An 18,821-nucleotide genomic window follows, 5' to 3' on the forward strand; every position below is an offset into this window, starting at 1 on the left:
AATAATATGGAAGGCTCCGCGAATTTGCATGTTATTCTTGTGCGGGGGCCATGCTAGTCTTCCTCTGTATCATTCCAATTTTAGTGTATATGTTGCCAAAGCAAGCGCTGTTTATTATTTCTTTGTGGGTTTTTGTTTGTTTGTTGGCTGCTTGATCTCGCTTACATGTGGAATCTTAAAGAAAGCCCAAACTCATAGAAAAAAGATCAGATTTGAGATGACCAGAAGTGGAAGCATTGATTTTTGAGTCCAAAGCCCTAAATCTTACTGTGGGTCCTAACAATGATGCTGGTGACTTGAGCACATTTCTTAAGTTAGTGAACAAGAGTTTCTTCTTTTTTTTTTCAAGATTATTTTTTGTTTCATTATTAAACAAGTAATATGAATAAGTCATGCATTCACATGGTTCAACACTTAAAAAGAATAAATGTGTCCCTAGCATCTAGTTGTTTCTAAACTGAGGTAACATTGGCTAGTATATAAATTGCAGGTGTACAATAGTATAATTCTATGTCTGTATATTCCATTGCGTACTCACTACCAAAAGTCTAGTTTCTTTCCATTACCATATATTTGACCCCCTTTGCCCAATTAGCCCTCCTTCCACCCTCATCGCCTTGGTAACCACCATTCTGTTGTCTGTATCTATAAGTTTATTTTTGTTTTAACATAAAATGTATCATTTAAATTATTTTGACATGTACAATTCAGTGGCATTTAGTACTTTCACAAGGTTGCACAACTATCACCTCTACAAAACATTTTCATCACCCCAAAAGGAAACTCCGCCATGGGCAGTCACTCCCCGTTCCCTCCTGACCCCCATCCCTATCCCAGCCCCTGGTAACCAGTGATCTGCTCTCTGTCTCTATGGATTGGTCTATTCTGAATATTTAATATAAATGGAATCATAAAACATGTGACCTTTTGTGTTCGCTTTCTTTTACTTAGCACCATTTTTGAGGTTCCTCCATGTTGTAGCACGTATCAGTATTTTATTCCCTTTTAAAAAAAATTACTACTATTATTATATTATTATTTTTAGTGAGAGAAAAAGACAGGAAGGGAGAGAGATGAGAAGCATCAACTCCTAGTTGCGGCACTTTAGTTGTTCACTGATTGCTTTCCATACATGCCTTGACTTGGGTGCTCCAGCTGAGCCTGTGAACCCTTACTCAAGCCAGTGACCTTGGGCTCAAGCCTATGACCATAGGATCATGTCAATAACCCCACTCTCAAGCTGGATGAGCCCACGCTTAGGCAGGCGATCTCGCGGTTTCAAACCTAGGACCTCAGCATCCCAGGTGGATACTCTATCCACAGTGCCACCTCCAGTCAGGCAGTATTTTATTCCTTTTGAAGGCTGATTAATATTCCACTGTGTGGATATAGCACATTTTCTTTATTCCTTCATCAGTTGATAGACATTTGAGTTGTTTCCATCTTTTGACTATTGTGAATAGAGCTGCTATGAATAGTTGTCTTCTTTCTATGTAAAATAAGAGATAAAAAAAACCCCACAAAACCCTGGCCTGGCTGCCTTAGGGCTGTTGTGTAACCCAAATGAGAACACATGAAAAAGCACCTTGTGAGTTGCCCGGTCCCATGCATGTGTGTAATGGGAGTTGCTGGTGGTGAAATATTATGCTATGGTCAGGATGATGGATATGGTTATGGGCAGGTTCATCTGCCCCTCCCTCAGTGCCAGCTAACCACCTGATGCCCAGTGCCAGGTTTAGTGGAGGCTAGCTGCTCACAACTGAATCTAGAAGTCCATGTGTGGCCATTTCAGGTAAAGCAATCGGGACAAAAGGGCCAATTATCTACGAGGACAATAACTTGCTTTGGGGTTCTGAGTCATCATTTGGCCTTGCTACCATTGGGTCTGCGTTATTCACAGGTGAGTGGAATAACATCTAAATAAATATCCTGGGCAGGGTGCTTCTGGACAGGTAGGATGGGCATGAGTGATTGGGTCATTGAGAAACTCCTCTGTGCTCGATACTAGACCAAACGGCAGCACAGAGGGTAATCTTCATTGCCTTCCTCTTGGCCAAGTACCCACATGCTCCTGAGTGGGATAGCAAAGTAGGGGAAGATAACATCCACATGCTCCCCACAAAGGAAAAAGAACATGTGGAACTGAAGAGTATTTGTGAAGCAACTCACTAAAACAACAACAAAACAAAACAAAACAAAACCTGGCTAAAGTGCAATGGTGCTAAGTGCAGAGAGCAGAAAGAATATATATATATATACATCAAGAAATGACAGATCAGGCCCTGGCCTGTTGGCTCAGTGGTAGAGCGTCAGCCTAGCGTGTGGAAGTCCTGGGTTCGATTCCCGGTCAGGGCACACAGGAGAAGTGCCCATCTGCTTCTCCACCCTTCCTCCTCTCCTTCCTCTCTGTCTCTCTCTTCCCCTCCTGCAGGCAAGGCTCCATTGGAGCAAAGTTGGCCTGGGCGTTGAGGATGGCTCCATGGCCTCCACCTCAGGTGCTAGAATGGCTCTGGCCACAACGGAGCAACACCCCCGGTGGGCATGCTGGGTGGATCCCAGCACATGCAGGAGTCTGTCTGACTGCCTCCCTGCTTCTAACTTCAGAAAAATACAAATAATAATAATAATAATAAAAAGAAATGATAGTTCAGGCCCTGGCCCGTGGCTCAATGTATAGCGCATCAGCCCAGCATATGAATGTCCCAGGTTCAATCCCTAGTCAGGGCACACAGGAGAAGCGACCATTTGCTTTTTGCCCCCTCCCTATCTCTCTTCTCTCCCTTTTTTCCTCCCGTAGCCAGTGGCTTGATTGGTTCAAGCATCAGCCCTGGGTGCTGAGGATGGCTCAGTTGGTCCGAGCACATCAGCCTCAGGCACTAAAAATAGCTTGGTACTCGAGAATTGCTCCCAAATGGGGGTTGCCAGATGAATCCAAGTTGGGGTGCATGTGGGAGCCTGCTTCATTATCTCCCCTCCCCTCACTAAAAAAAGAAAGAAAGAGGCCTGACCTGTAGTGGCGCAGTGGATAAAGCGTCGACCTGGAAATGCTGAGGTCGCCGGTTCAAAACCCTGGGCTTGCCTGGTCAAGGCACATATGGGAGTTGATGCTTCCAGCTCCTCCCCCCTTCTCTCTCTCTGTCTCTTCTCTCTCTCTCTGTCTCTCCCTCTCCTCTCTAAAATGAATAAATAAAAAATTGAAAAAAAAGAAAAGAATCTTAAAAAAAAAAATTACTAAAAAAAAAAAAAAAAAAAGAAAGAAAGAAAGAAAGAAAGAAAAACAAAAAGAAATGATAGTTCAGTGGAATTAAATAGAAAAGGCCTCCGGGCAGAGAGTGCTTAGGAGACTTAGAAAAGGAAAGAAGATTGGTATAAATTTCTCTCACAATCCCAGGGTATTGGCTTAGGGGTCAGGGTCCCCATCCAATCCTTGTGACATCTACACACTTGCTGGGACACAGTTGGTGTGTGTTTTTCTACCTGTCACCCAGATGATGGTACCAACCACACCACCCACCTCCATGTTCCCACGCTCACTCCCCAGATCAAAGATGGGAAAGGAACAAGGGATCCTGACTGGTGGTGGGGCAGTGGATAGAGTGTCTACCTGGGGACACTGAGGACCCAGGTTTGAAGCCCCGAGGTTGTCAGTTTGAGCACAGGGTCCCCATCTTGAGCACGGGTTCATCAACATGATTTCAGGGTTGCTGGCTTGAGCCCAAAGGTTGCTGGCTTGAAGCCCAGGGTCACTGGCTTAAGCCCAAAGTCATTTGCTTGAGTAAGGGGTCATTGGCTCGGCTTGAGCCCCCAGGTCATGGAACGTATGAGAAGCAATCAATGAACAACTAAAGTTATGCAACTACAGATTGATGCCTCTCATCTCCCTTCCTTTCTCCCTCTCTCACTCTCTTTCTCTTATTGAAAAAAAAAAAAAGGAGCTAGGGGAGTCGGAGCCATGGAGTCTTGGGCCTCATAGAGAGTTGAGTCCTCTCTACTCACTTGCTGAAGACCTGAGCTGGCCCCAGTGCGCAGAAGCAAATATGTCTACCGGCATCTTAATGATGGCAGCTCTCGCTCCATTCTCACTGCTGAATACAACCTCCCTGTAGATTCTGGCCCCTTCCTTCACACTACTAATTCTTTGCCAGCCTCTTTTATGGCACCTTTTTTTATTCCCCCATTGGCATGTTATCTTTCCCCCAGTACCTCTGAGGTAGAGTTATTTCATGAGGTGGCCTCTGTCTCATTCTTTCCCATATTCTCCGTTGGTGACTGTATCACTTCCTTCACATCAACAACCACTTCAAGTTGTTGAATTCTGAATCCATAGCTCCATCTCTGACCCTCTCTTCAGTCCAGAGAGGTATTTCTGACCACACGTGAGCCTCCTACATGCCCAACATGCCAAACCCAAAACCCTTATCTTGCTCAAAAAACCAGCTGCTCTTGTATCGGCAGTGACATCCTGAAACTTCATACTCCCGAAGAGGAAGCTCAGAACCCCCTTTTATTTCTCCTCTCCCACACTCCCCAAAACAATCAGCCGCTGAATTGTGTTCGTTCTATCCCTGAGATGTCTCTCATCTTCACCTCACCTTCACCTTTCGGGTACAGATCCTCACATCACTCACGTGGACCATGGAACTTCACGTTATTTCATTCAAGAAAGGGTGCTGGCTTAGTGATTAGGGCAAAGTAAAGTCTGTGTGTCAGTTTGGAAAGTAGGAGGCACACATATTAGGGAAGCGTGGCAGAGATGCCTGGCTCGGCTATTTGAGACAGGTGGAAGAATAGGCGCCAATGTTACTGGAAGTTACCTTCAATTTCCACATTTATGTTTCATACTCATTTTTCTGAAACAAGCATGTGTGGATAATGGGGTGGGGGGAAATGACCTTATTTAGATTAACATATTTATTTACACAAGTGGTACACAGGTGTGTTATAACTATATAAAAATTCTGCAAAGGACAAAAATCCGATCAAGGGCTAGGGGTGAGGGAGAGGACTGATTACCCAGGAGCAGGGGGTACTTTTTGGGGACAAAGATAATATTCTATATTTTGATTTTGGTGGTGGTAATATGACTGTATGTACAGTATTTGTCAAAACTCATAGAACTGTTTACCTAATCAAGGTGAATTTTACTGTATGGATATTATACCTCAGTAAGCCTGACCCAAACCTAAAGAAAAGAGTTACATAATATAGATTGATTTAGAGTGAGTCAGGCCAGACTTTTCCCAGCCATCATGTCCCTAGCCTGGTCCCCCAATCCTACCTCTTGAACAAGAAGTAGTCACTATTCATAGTTTGGTATATATCCTTCTATTTTATCCACACCCTTACTTCGGCCCCACATACATATTTATTTATATTTATTTATTTATTTATTTATTTATTTTCCTGAAGTTGGAAACGGGGAGGCAGTCAGACAGATTCCCGCATGCGCCAGACCGGGATCCACCCGGCACGCCCACCAGGGAGCGATGCTCTGCCCATCTGGGGCATTGCTCTGCTGCAACCAGAGCCATTCTAGCGCCTGAGGCAGAGGCCACAGAGCCATCCTCAGCGCCTGTGCCAACTTTGCTCCAATGGAGCCTTGGCTGCGGGAGGGGAAGAGAGAGACAGAGAGGAAGGAGAGGGGGAAGGGTGGAGAAGCAGATGGGCGCTTCTCCTGTGTGCCCTGGCCGGGAATCAAACCCGGGACTCCTGCACGCCAGGCTGACGCTTGACCACTGAGCCAACCAGCCAGGGCTTATTTATATTTTTCCGAAGTGAGAAGCAGGGGGTGGAGGGAGGCAGACAGACAAACTCCCCCATGCGCCCAATGGGGATCCATCCAGCATATCCACCAGGGAGCAATGCTCGACCCCTCTGGGGCGTTGCTCCACTGCAATTGGAGCCATTCTAGTGCCTGAGGTGGAGGCCATGGAGTCATCCTCAGTGCCCGGGCCAACTTTGCTCCAGTAGAGCCTTGGCTGCAGGAGGGAAAGAGAGAAACAGAGAGAAAGGAGAGGGGGAAGGGTGGAGAAGCAGATGGGTGCTTCTCCTGTGTGCCCTGACCGGGAATTGAACCCCAGACTCCCACACACTGGGCCGACACTCTATGCTGAGCCAACCAGCCAGGGCCACCTTTTTTTTTTTTTTTTTTTTTTTTAAGATGTAACTGACAGGCCCTGGCTGGTTGGCTCAGTGGTAGAGCGTCGGCCTGGCGTGCGGGGGACCTGGGTTCGATTCCCAGCCAGGGCACATAGGAGAAGCGCCCATTTGCTTCTCCACCCCCACCCCCTCCTTCCTCTCTGTCTCTCTCTTCCCCTCCCGCAGCCAAGGCTCCATTGGAGCAAAGATGGCCCGGGCGCTGGGGATGGCTCCTTGGCCTCTGCCCCAGGCGCTAGAGTGGCTCTGGTCGCGGCAGAGCGACGCCCCGGAGGGGCAGGGCGTCGCCCCCTGGTGGGCAGAGCGTCGCCCCTGGTGGGCGTGCCGGGTGGATCCCGGTGGGGTGCATGCGGGAGTCTGTCTGACTGTCTCTCCCCGTTTCCAGCTTCAAAAAAAAAAAAAAAAAAAAGATGTAACTGACATATAACATTGTATTTGTTTTAGGTGTACAACATAATGATTTGATGTCTGTATATATAGTGAAATGATTTCCACAATAAGTTCAGTTAACATCTGCCACTATATATAATTATAATTTTTTTCTGGTGATCAGATCTCTGCTCTTAGCAACCTTCAAATATACAATACTGCATTGTTAGCTATAGTCACTGTGTCACCCATTTCACCCACCTTCCCACCCCCAACCTCTGGCAACCATCAAACTGTTCTCTGTGAGTTCTTTCTTTCTTTTTTTTAAAGATTCTATATACAAGTGAGATCATAAATATTTGTCTTTCTCTGTTTATATCACTTAGCTTTCAAGGTCCACCCATGTTGCCATAAATGGCAAGATTTCCCTTTTTATGGTCAAGTAATATTCCATTGTATATATACTACAGTTTCTTTATCCATTGATATAGACTTCTTTATGTCTGCACCTTTCTTTTTCTAGTTAACAACATAGCTTAGAAATCACTTCCTATCAATTCATTTTCTTCATTTCTTTCTACATACAGCTTCAAAGTACAGTGTGTTCGTAAAGTCATGGTGCACTTTTGACCGGTCACAGGAAAGCAACATAAGACAATAGAAATATGAAATCTGCACCAAATAAAAGGAAAATTCTCCCAGTTTCATACCTATTCAGTGCAGTTTGATGTGGGCTCACACACAGATTTTTTAGGGCTCCTTAGGTAGCTATCTCGTATAGCCTCTACAGACTTGTCACTGACTGATGGCCTACCAGAACGGGGTTTCTCCACCAAACTGCCGGTTTCCTTCAACTGCTTATCCCACCGAGTGATGTTATTCCTATGTGGTGGCGGTTCGTTATAAACGCGCTGATATTCATGTTGCACTTTGGTCACGGATTCGAATTTAGGGAGCCACAGAACACAATGAACTTTCCTCTGTACCGTCCACATCTCGACTGGCATAGCCGTGGGCTGCTCCACTGTATACATGGTGTTACGTCATCATCTGCGCATGCACACATGCTGCCACATCATCCTACAGAAACTGGGAGGGTTTTCCTTTTATTTGGTGCAGATTTCACATTTCTATCGTCTTTTGTTGCTTTCCTGTGACCAGTCAAAAGTGCACCATGACTTTACAGACACACTGTATTCCACTGTGTGCCTATAACATAGTTTATTAAACTAGTTTCCTTTCTGCATGTGTATGTTTAGATTATCACTGGCATTTAGCATTTACAAAATATTCCAGAATGAGTATTCATATGCACATTATTTTCATATGGTGATGAGTGTCTTCCAGGTAAATTCCTAAAAGTGAAATTGCTGGGTTAAGGGGTAAATTCTTCTCCACTGAGGTAGTGCCTTTCAGCTCTCCCACCAGTAACACAGGACAGTCAACAGAGCATGTAGCCAAACATTAGAATCTGATAACTTTAGAACCTGCTTGCCTATCTGATAGGAATTATGTAGTCTTCATTTGCATTTGTCTGTAATAAACCAGTGTAATTATAACAGTTTAGAAGCCTTCCCGCTGTCAGTCTCTTTCCATTTAAGTACTCCCTACACACCATTGCCAAGTTAAACATTTTTCCTAAAGCTCGCTTACCACAACCCACACTCCTTCCAGAATCCAATGTTCTCTGCCATTGATCTCAATTCACCTTGCAACTGTATCTCTAACTCTTGCCCACATATTAGAGGAGCAGACCGACTGGGTTTATTACTTTTAATAACACCCCACCTTGTCTTGCCTCTGTCACTTTCCTCATTTGTGGAAATGAGCGCCCTCTTTGGGGCTGGCAGCTCTTCTCTTTCTATGAGTCGGTATTTTGTCTATAATTCAGGGTCCAGCTCAAACATCCACCCTGATTTCCCGCATTCATATTTGTTGTGTCTGTCTTGTAAGTCATTCTCCCTACCAGATGATAGATAAAGCAATGACTTTCTCTAGGGAAAGAGGGACACATATCAAATCACCTGAGGAAGATTTTTCTTTTAACAAACATACTCCTATGTTCAGCTCATCACTCAACACCAGGTATATAAAAATTTTTGGAAAAACCTGGCATGTTCTAGAGGATGTGGATATAGTAATGAAGAAATCAGGCAAGTTCTTTCTCTTCAAAAGCTTACAAGAAGTTAGAAAGTAAAAAGCACCAATCAGAGAATTAAAACAGAGTGATGTGGCCTGACCAAGCGATGGCGCAGTGGATAGAGCATTGGACTGGGATGCCGAGGACCCAGGTTCGAGACCCTGAGGTTGCCAGCTTGAGCGCGGGCTCATCTGCTTTGAGCAAAAGTTCATAAGCTTGGACCCAAGGTTGCTGGCTCAAGCAAGGGGTTACTTGGTCTGCTGAAGGCCCGTGGTCAAGGCACATATGAGAAAGCAATCAATGAACAACTAAGGTGTCGCAACGAAAAACTGATGATTGATGCTTCTCATCTCTCTCCGTTCTTGTCTGTCTGTCCCTATCTATCCCTCTCTCTGACTCTCTCTCTGTCCTTGTAAAGAAAACAAAACAAAACAAAAACCCTAAAAAACAGGGTGATGTGGAGACTTCCTCTTCTATTCAAGATGGAGGAAATCACTAAACCAAAGCTAGTTCTTTGGCAAAATCATTAAAATTAATAAATCTCGCCGGACCTGTGGTGGCACAGTGGCTAAAGCATTGACCTGGAACGCTAAGGTCGCTGGTTCAAAACCCTGGGCTTGCCTGGTCAAGGCACATATGGGAGTTGATGCTTCCTATTCCCCACCTCCCCCCCCCCCGGTCTCTCTCTGTCTCCTCTCTAAAATGAATAAATAAAATCTTTTAAAAAAATTAATAAATCTCGCCTGACCAGTGGTGGTACAGTAGATATAGTGTTGACCTGGGATGCTGAGGTCCCAAGTTTGAAACCCTGAGGTCGCGGGCATGAGCTCAGGCTAATCTGGCTTGAGTGCAGGCTTGCCAGTTTGAGCATGGGGTCGCCAACTTGAGCATGGGATCACAGACATGACCCCACGGTTGCTGGCTTGAGCCCAAATATCACTAGCTTGAGGCCCAATGTCGCTGGCTTGAGCACAAGGTCCTTGGCTTGAGCAAGGGGCTTGAAGCAATCAATGAACAATTAAAGTGATGCAATTACGATGCTTATCATCTCCCTCCTTTCCAGTCTCTCTCTTTCTCTCTCTCACATACATACATAAATAAATAAATAAATAAATAAATAAATAAATAAATAGAATCTCCAGCCAGACTAATAAAAAAGAAAATATAAGTTACCAATATCAGGAATGAGAGAAGTGAAATTAATACAAATTCTACAGCTATGAAAAGTTAATAAGTATATATTATAAACAACTTTCTCTAATAAATTGAATAATTTAGATAACATGAACTAGTTTCTTAAAAAATACAAACTCATTCTAGACCAAAAAATCACCCAAATAACCCCATAACTATTAATAAAAGTGAAGTTTAAAACTTTCTCATAACCAAAATTTTAGACCCAGATAGCTTGACTGGTTAATTCTACCAAACATTAGTTTCACTGATCATTTAAGAAAGAAATAATACCAATACCATGCAAACACTTCCAAAACTTGAAGAGGAGGCAATACATTAACTCAGATTTTGAGGACATTACTCTGAAGCCCAAACCAGATTTAAAGATCACACAAAAAATAAAACTACAGGCCAGCATCACTCATCAATATCCTTATTTGGCCATTTGTATATTTTCTTTGGAGAAATGTCTATTCAGATTTCTTGCTCATTTTTAGATTGGGCTATCTTGGCCCAATGTGTTCACAGAGAGAAAGAGAAGAAACTCTTTGGTGTTTCTTCTTATAAGGGTACTAATCCCGTCTTTTTATTGTTGAGTTGTAAGAGCTCTTTATATATTCTAGATACAAGCCCTTTATCAGATATGTGATTTGCAAAAATTTTATCTTATTCTGTGAGTTGTCATTTCACTTCCTTGGTAGTGTCCTGGGGGACATAAGAGTTTTTCACTTTCATAATGTCCAATTTATCTCTTTTTTCTTTTGATACTTTAGCATTTGGTGTCATAGGTAACGAACAATTGCCTAATCCAAGGTCATAAAGATATACTCCTTTGTATATATTTTATAATTTTTGCTTTCACATTTAGGTATTTGATTTATTTTGATTTAATTTTTATATATGGTGTGATGTAAAGATCAAACTTCATTCTTTTGCATGATTTCCAGAAACATTTGCTGAAAAGACTATTCTTTCCCCCACTGAATGGTTCTGGCATCCTTGACAAAAATCAGTTTATCATAGATGTGAGAGCTTGTTTCTGGACTCTTACTATATTCCATTGATCTACAGGTCTATCTTTACAATAGTACCAAACCGTCCTGATTTACGTAGCTCTGCAGTCAGTTGTGGGTTCTTTTGTTTGTTTGTTTTTTTGTTTTTTTCTGAAGTGAGAAGCTGGGATGCAGAGAGACAGACTCCCGCATGCACCTGACCAGGATCCACCAGGCATGCCCACTAGGGAGTGATGCTCTGCCTGTCTGGGGTATTGCTCCGTTTCAACCGGAGCCGTTCTAGTGCCTGAGGTGGAGACCATGGAACCATCCTCAGCTCCTGGGCCAACTTTGCTCCAGTGGAGCCTTGGCTGCAGGAGGAGAAGACAGAGAGAGAAAGAAAGGAGAGGGAGAAGGGTGGAGAAGTAGATGGGCACTTCTCATATATGCCCTGGCTGGGAATCAAACCTGGTCAGTTTTGAAATCAGTGTTAGTCTACCAAATTTGTTCTTTTTTCAAGATTGTTTTCATTATTCTAGGTCCTCTGAATTGCCAGATGAATTTTAGGATCAACTTCTCAACTTCTTCCAAGATTTTGATAGGGACTGCACTGAATTTGTAGATCCACTGGGTGTGTGGTGGTCTGCTCAGGCTGCCATAACAAAATATCATAGACTGTGTGGCTTAAAAAACAGAAATTCACTTCTCATAGTTCTGAAGGCTGGGAAGTCCAAGATCAAGGTGCTGTCAAGGTAGATTTCATTCTGCAACCTCTTCTCTTGGTTTGTAGGGGGCTGCTCTCTGGGGTGTTCATATGACTTCATGTGTTCACAGAGAGAAAGAGAAGAAGCTCTTTGGTGTTTCTTCTTATAAGGGTACTAATCCCATCAGACCAAGGCCCCACTCTCATAACCTCATCTAACCTCAACTCCCAAAAGCCTCACCTCCAATGGCCAGCACAGTGAGGGGTAGGGCCTCAACATATGGATTAGTGGGCAGGGGGACACAGACATTCAGTCTAGAACAGGGAGTACCACCACTTAAACAATATTAGGGTTTTGTTTGTTTGTTTGTTTGTTTCATTTTTCCAAAGCTGGAAACGGGGAGGCAGTCAGACAGACTCCTGCATGTGACCGACCGGGATCCACCCGGCATGCCCACCAGGGGGCGATGCTCTGCCCCTCTGGGGCATCACTCTGCTGCATCCAGAGCCATTCTAGCGCCTGAGGCAGAGGCCATGGAGCCATCCCCAGCACCCGGGCCATCCTCGCTCCAATGGAGCCTCGGCTGCAGGAGGGGAAGAGAAAGACAGAGAGGAAGGAGAGGGGGAGGGGTGGGGAAGCAGATAGGCGCTTCTCCTGTGTGCCCTGGCCAGGAATCGAACCCGGGACTCCCGCACGCCAGGCCGACGCTCTACCGCTGAGCCAACCGGCCAGGGCCCGGAGTATGATTTTAGCTACGGTTTTTCCATAGACGGCCTCTGTTAGGTTGCAGGAATTCCCTTTGAAGCCTACTTTGTTGAAAGTTTATTTATCATGAATGGTATTGAATTTTGGCAAATTCTCATTCTGCATTTATTAAAAATTCATGTGATTTCCCCCTTTAGTCTATTGATGTTGTGTAATACATTATTATTTTCAAATATCAAATGAATCTTACATTCCTAGAATTAATCATATTTGATCATGTTGTATAACTTTTTATATACGCTGCTGGATTTAATTTGGTAGTTTTTTTTTGTTTTTTTTGTTTTTTGTATTTTTCTGAAGCTGGAAACAGGGAGGCAGTCAGACAGACTCCTGCATGCGCCCAACCAGGATCCAACCGGCATGTCCAACCAGGGGGCGATGCTCTGCCCATATGGGGCATTGCTCTGTTGCAACCAGAGCCATTCTAGTGCGTGAGGCAGAGGCCATAGAGCCATCCTCAGTGCCCGGGCCAACTTTGCTCCAATGGAGCCTTGGCTGCGGGAGGGGAAGAGAGAGACAGAGAGGAAGGAGAGGGGGAAGGGTGGAGAAGCAGATGGGCGTGTCTCCTGTATGCCCTGGCCGGGAATCAAACCCAGGACTCCTGCACACCAGGCCGAAGCTCTATCACTGAGCCAACCGGCCAGGGCCTAATTTGGTAGTATTCTGTTAAGGATTTGTTTATATATTCAGAAGAAATAGTTGTCTATCGTTTTGGTGTTTTGGGTTCAGGTTTCAGAGTAACAACTGGCCTTGCATAATGAGTTGGGAAGTGTTTCCTCCCTTTCTATTTTTTGGATAAATTGTAAAGAATTGGTATCAATTCTTCTCTAAATGTTTGGTAAAAGTTACCAGTAAATTTGGGCCTGGGCTTTTCTTCATGGGTGGTTTTTAAAATATTAATATTCAATGTCTTTACCTGTTACAGGTCTGTTCAGATTTTCTATTCCTTCTTGAATTAGTTTCAATAGTTTGTGTCTTTCTAGAAATGTGATCGTTTCATATAAGCTATCTAATTTGTTGTCACACAGTTGTTTTCTGTAAGGTAATAGTAATGTGCCCTCTTTCATTACTGATTTTTGTAATTTGAAGTCTCTCTCTCTCTCTTTCTCTCTCTCTCTCTCCTTTTTTCCTTCCTCCATATATTATACCTTTTGTTGTCTATATGTTTCATGGTTTTTTTATTCCTCCTATACTTTCTTTACTGCATTCCTTTGCATTAAAGGAATGTTTTCTACTGTAACATTTTATTTCATTTAATGATTCTTTTCACTATATTTCTTTGCATTATTTTTTTAGTAGCTGTTCAAGGGCTTACCTTAGATATCATAACTTTTCAGAATCTACTTCAGATTTTAAAGTTTTTTAATGTTTATTTTATTCATTTTTAGGGAGAGAGGAAAAGAGAGAAGGAGGGAGAGAGAGAGAAGGAGAGAGAGAGAGTGAGTTAGGAGGAACATTGATTTGTTCCTGTATGTGCTCTGACCTGACTGGGTATTGAACCAGCAACTTCTGTGCTTTGGGACAATGCTCTAACCAACTGATCTATCCAGCCAGGGTTATTTCAGATTTATATTAATTCTAGCAAGATGTAAAAATGTTAGTCCTATATAATTCTATTCACTCTTCCTACTTTTTGTGCTATTATTGTTAAACATATTATATCCATACATATTTAAAACCCAACAATACATTATTATAATGAATACTTTCTATAATTTTGTCTATTAGAGGTTTAAAAAAGCAAGTAAAATATGTATTTATATACTTACAGAGTGACAGTAACCTTCTTGTTTACCATTTTCAGTTCTCTTTGTTTCTGTGTATTCCATTACCATCTGGTATTGTTTTCCTTTCTCCTAAACAACTCTCGTTCTATCTTCCTCCTTTGTACTGTTATTGTCACATATGTTACATTTCTGTATGTTACAAGTCCAACAAAACCATTCTATACATATTATTTTATACAAATGGAGTGGATGGCCTGTCATAAGACTTACTATGACTCATTCATGGCAGAGAGTCTGGCACAGATGTAAGCAGATGTTTCGACAGCATAGACACAGACTTACTGTCTTACTCCTCTACTTTCTCAATAAAGTATGAGGCAAGGCCCCAAGTGATGACGGAGCTTGGGGCCAAAAGGGAGGGGCAGCTAAATATTGATGCTGTAGATAATAGGCCAACTTACTGGGCAGCCATCTCTACAGCTGCCTGTCAGGAATGATGTTTGTTGGGTGAAGTCCCAAGATACTACACTGACTTAAACAATCAAACATAATACTATGTCTACATATACATACAATGGTTACTTTGGCCAGAGACAAGCCCTCAGCTATGCATAAAATCTATGTGTACAGTAGCCCTTACCAGTGCCTGACACAGAGCAGGAGCTCTAGGAATGTGATTAAACTGATTTAAATACAGAACATACATTTCTTTGCCTACAAAGAGAATATTCTGAAATGTATTTCTGGGGTTCAGGATAACTTTCTGATCTGTTCACACATTCTACCCAGAACCCTTAATAGTATAGCGTAAGAACACAGGCATAAATATCTGTCCACACAAGTATATACAGTATTAAGAATAAGTAAACCTGGACATTAGTTAAAGCAGTAGAAACAGAGTTTACTCAGTAACTACTGACAGTGGTGAAGAGAACTGCGTTCCATTCTGATTTGCACAGATGTGACTTGGCATTTTAAAAAGAGGGAGGAGAATGGGGACTCATGTAAAAAATGACAAAGGATTGGTCAGTGTAAATGCGATTAGGCCAGCCGTGTCTATTAGCTGGCAATTACAAAAGTTAAGATTCTGTCCTTCAGAGACTGGAGACAGAGGCCCTATCCTTCCGAATAGTAACGGCTTTCCTTGGGAAAGAGACTCCTGAGTTGTAGGAGGTAGGTATATATCTCAAGGGGACAGAGGAAGGATTTACAATTGTAAGCCCTTTGTAGTAAATGCTCTAAGAAAGGAATGGTCAAGGAGGACCTAGAACTAACAGTAAGTTTCCTGGCAGCCTTGAGCTTTCTCAGTCAGACATGTCAAGGGGAGGCACACTGGCATCATCCTAGGGACATACCTTATGCTGCTAGAAGCCACGTTAGAGTTTGGACAGGGTCCTCACGTGCCAGAGTTCTGCAGTTCTGCACACACATGCACACACACAACTCATGCGCATATGAACACACACTCACATTCTCATTCAGTACCTTAGTCCACCCCAGCTCTACAAGATCCATATTGAAATTCTTCCTCTCCTTGGGAAACCACATGGGCAAGTGTTGAATGAACCAACGTGTAGTCCTGAGGGCTGAATCCTGGCACAAACCTAGGGCAGAGGCCTGCTGAGGAAGGATATGAGCCACACAGTGAACTTGTGACAAGGCCCTTCCTGTCCGCTACCACACCCATCTTTGCAGCTTCCCTGAACCCAACCACACATGCAAGAACACAGCAAGTGGCTTCCCATCTTCAGCTCAGGCCTTGGAGGCTGCAGGACTGATGCGGACCCGGAGCGTAGTGCCTGCGCTCACTGCCCTTCACCACCGAGTGGCAGACTCGCGCTCCCAGCGGGAGAAGCACAGGGTGAGAGCACCCTGGACCAGGCCACAAGCCTAGCTCCTGTCATGGCCCTGCCTATGGACACTTCAGACAGCAAGGCGTCAGGCACGAGGAAGTCAGTCATATTCCTCTTCAAAACTAAATACAGCCTGGCCCGGTGGTGGCACAGTGGATAGAGCGTCGGACTGGGATGCAAAGGACCCAGGTTCAAGACCCCAAGGTCACCAGCTTGAGCGCAGGCTCATCTGGTTTGAGCAAAAGCTCACCAGCTTGGACCCAAGCTCTCTAGCTTGAGCAAGAGGTTACTTGGTCTGCTGAAGGCCCATGGTCAAGGCACATATGAGAAAGCAATCAACGAACAACTAAGGTGTCGCAATGATAAACTAATGATTGATGCTTCTCATCTCTCTCTGTTCCTGTCTGTCTATCCCTCTCTCTGACTCTCTCTCTGTCTCTGTAAAAAACAACAACAACAACAAAAAAAAACCTAAATCCAGAACACCAGGAAATGAACATGAACCCCCCCCCCCTTTTTTTTGAACATGTCCCTTTTACCAGAGATTCTTTACCTTTTTTTGTGCATAGACGCTGTTGGAAGCCTGGTGATTTCAAGTGCATAAAATATACAGGAATAAATAACAAGGTATAGTGATTTGGAAAAAAAAAATGGTGGGCACAAGTAACTCCTCTGGCTCTCTGCAAACTGTAATATGACATGCAAATGTCTTCAATTTCTATTGATACTGCTAATACCACCATACTCTGTTGCCTATATCCATCATTTTAAAAAATCCTAAATACCACTTGGGATATTTAGTTAGAACAAAGACTTAATTATTTTCCCACATGAGTTCAATGACTTTATGAATTCTATCTGTGAACTCAAGGTTAAGAAACCCTTAGCAAAAGCAGAGGTAGTGAAAATGAGAGAAATTTAAACTAAATGCCTTAAATCCCACACAGGGTAGCCTCAGCCCCCACGTGACAGGACTTGTAGGCAATTCCCTGTGCTGCCCCAGCTTCAGTGCCCAGTGAGTGCTTTCTCAGCCTTGACCCTAAGAAGCTGTCGATGAATGCTGGACAAAGTCCACCAGGGGTGTGGGAGTCATTCCTAGAATAAGTGGAGATTGGCAGGAGCCTAACACATCCTCTAGGTACACTCATTTGGGTTCCAGACACTGAGACAGGAAGAAGAAGTGTCCAGCATCCCACCACTCATGAGGGGCAGAGCCAAAGGTCCACCTTCTATATCCATCTCCCCATTTGAGCCTAGAGAACAAACGGGAGGAACATGATAAGGGAGACCTGCACAAAGCAGGTCAGGGCATCACCAGATGCGGAGCCTGGTTTCTGGGGGCAGGGTTGAAGTGCCGAGGTGCTCACGGTGGACCTCCCCAAGAAAATGACATTTGAGCCAAAAACAGAAAAGGGAGGAGCTATGCCAGCAGGGGAGCAGAGGGAGGAGTGTGTCAGAAAGTACAGAGGCAGCAGCAATCTACCTGGTGTGTTTCTAGAAGGAAGCCATGCAGCTGAAGCAGACAGAGCACAGGATGAGCAGGGGAGAGCACGATAGGAAACGAGGTCAGAGAGGACACCAGAGGCCACTTCTCATTGCACAGCTTTTATGTGATAAGCCTTTGGTTCCTGTGCCCTGTCCTTGTGCCCTGTACTGGCCCACAGAGACTTCTAGGAGAGGCAGTTGGATCTAGAGAAGGGATGATGCTACAGTCTGGGAATGGTGGGGACAACCCTGGCTGTCCCTGCATAGAGCCTGGAAGGGAACCTCTTACATCCAGCAGTGGGCCAGCTGTAGGGGCTGCACCCTGCCAGTGTCTTCCTGCTCCAGGCGGGAACTCAGAGTTTACAGGGCACTTCATTCATTGCTGCAACGTTACTAACTGGCCCTTCAGCCTGTGACTTCTTTTGGTGTGTTCCTGGGCTCCTGCCAAGAACTGTTTCCAGTCAGCAGTCTTTCCATATCCATCCCCCAGGGTTTCTGTAGGTGTCTTATCAGAGAAGATCACTTGGCACAGAATTTGCATTTTTATTTTGCACTGGGCCCCAATGCAAAATGCAGGGCCCCATGTTAATGGAAATTATTAGGAATTTAAAGATGGGGACTGTTGGGCAAATGAGTTGTAAAATCTGTATTTTCTGGTTTTGCTCACTCTTATTGTTAAAAATGGCCGCTGCTCACCTGCTGATCCTCTCACGTGATACAGCTAATTGTCTTTCTGCTTGGGAAGGGGCTTGGTAATGCTGATGTGTGCTGGAGGAGGGGGTTGTCCTGGGGAAAAGTTTTAAAAAGAGGAGCTAGGAGGCCATCTGGAGAGAGACCACGTTGTTGTAGAGAGGGAGGAGACCATGTTGGAGCAGGGCAGAGGAGACCACGTGGTTGCAGAGAGAGGAGCCAGCAAGGTGGAGGCGTGCAGATGGGGAAAAGTAGGTGGCAGAGACTAGTGGGCCTTTGATTCTAGGGAAAAAATGGAAAGATTCTCCTGGTTGTGGAACAGGAGGACATGTGAATGGGTTTTGGTGCCCGTGGGTATTTCTTGCCCGCCGGGTACAAGCTAGGATCAAAGGTAATGGCCCACCAGTTCTTGGCTCCGTTGTTTCATTACCGTCTGTCCGAATCAAATGTGAACCTGCATGGGCCAGGTGGCTCTGATGGTGGCCGGGGCTACTGGACTTACAGGGACATTATAGCATTAAACCAAGTACAAGGCCCTGTGCAATGACACAGGTCACACACCCATGAAGCTGGTCCTACCCATAACTGAAAGGTGTGCCACAGGCACTCTGGACCCCAGGAGTGAAGAAGAGGAGGTAAGCCTAGGTTAACAGAACCCTGGATTTCTTTTTTTTTTTTAAACAAGTTTTATTTTATTTTATTTTTTTACAGAGACAGAGAGAGAGTCAGAGAGAGGGATAGACAGGGACAAACAGATGAGAAGC

General features: G+C 44.2%; 1 non-coding gene across 1 annotated transcript; it reads right to left on the bottom strand.

Moving 5' to 3' along the window:
• On the bottom strand, positions 1 to 104 carry LOC136381619 (U6 spliceosomal RNA). Its single transcript, XR_010747111.1, has one exon. It is a non-coding gene; the product is annotated as a U6 spliceosomal RNA (small nuclear RNA).
• Between the last annotated feature and the right edge of the window lie 18,717 nt (positions 105 to 18,821).

This window comes from Saccopteryx leptura, chromosome 9 (assembly GCF_036850995.1).
Source record: "Saccopteryx leptura isolate mSacLep1 chromosome 9, mSacLep1_pri_phased_curated, whole genome shotgun sequence".
Classification (NCBI taxonomy): Eukaryota; Metazoa; Chordata; class Mammalia; order Chiroptera; family Emballonuridae; genus Saccopteryx; species Saccopteryx leptura.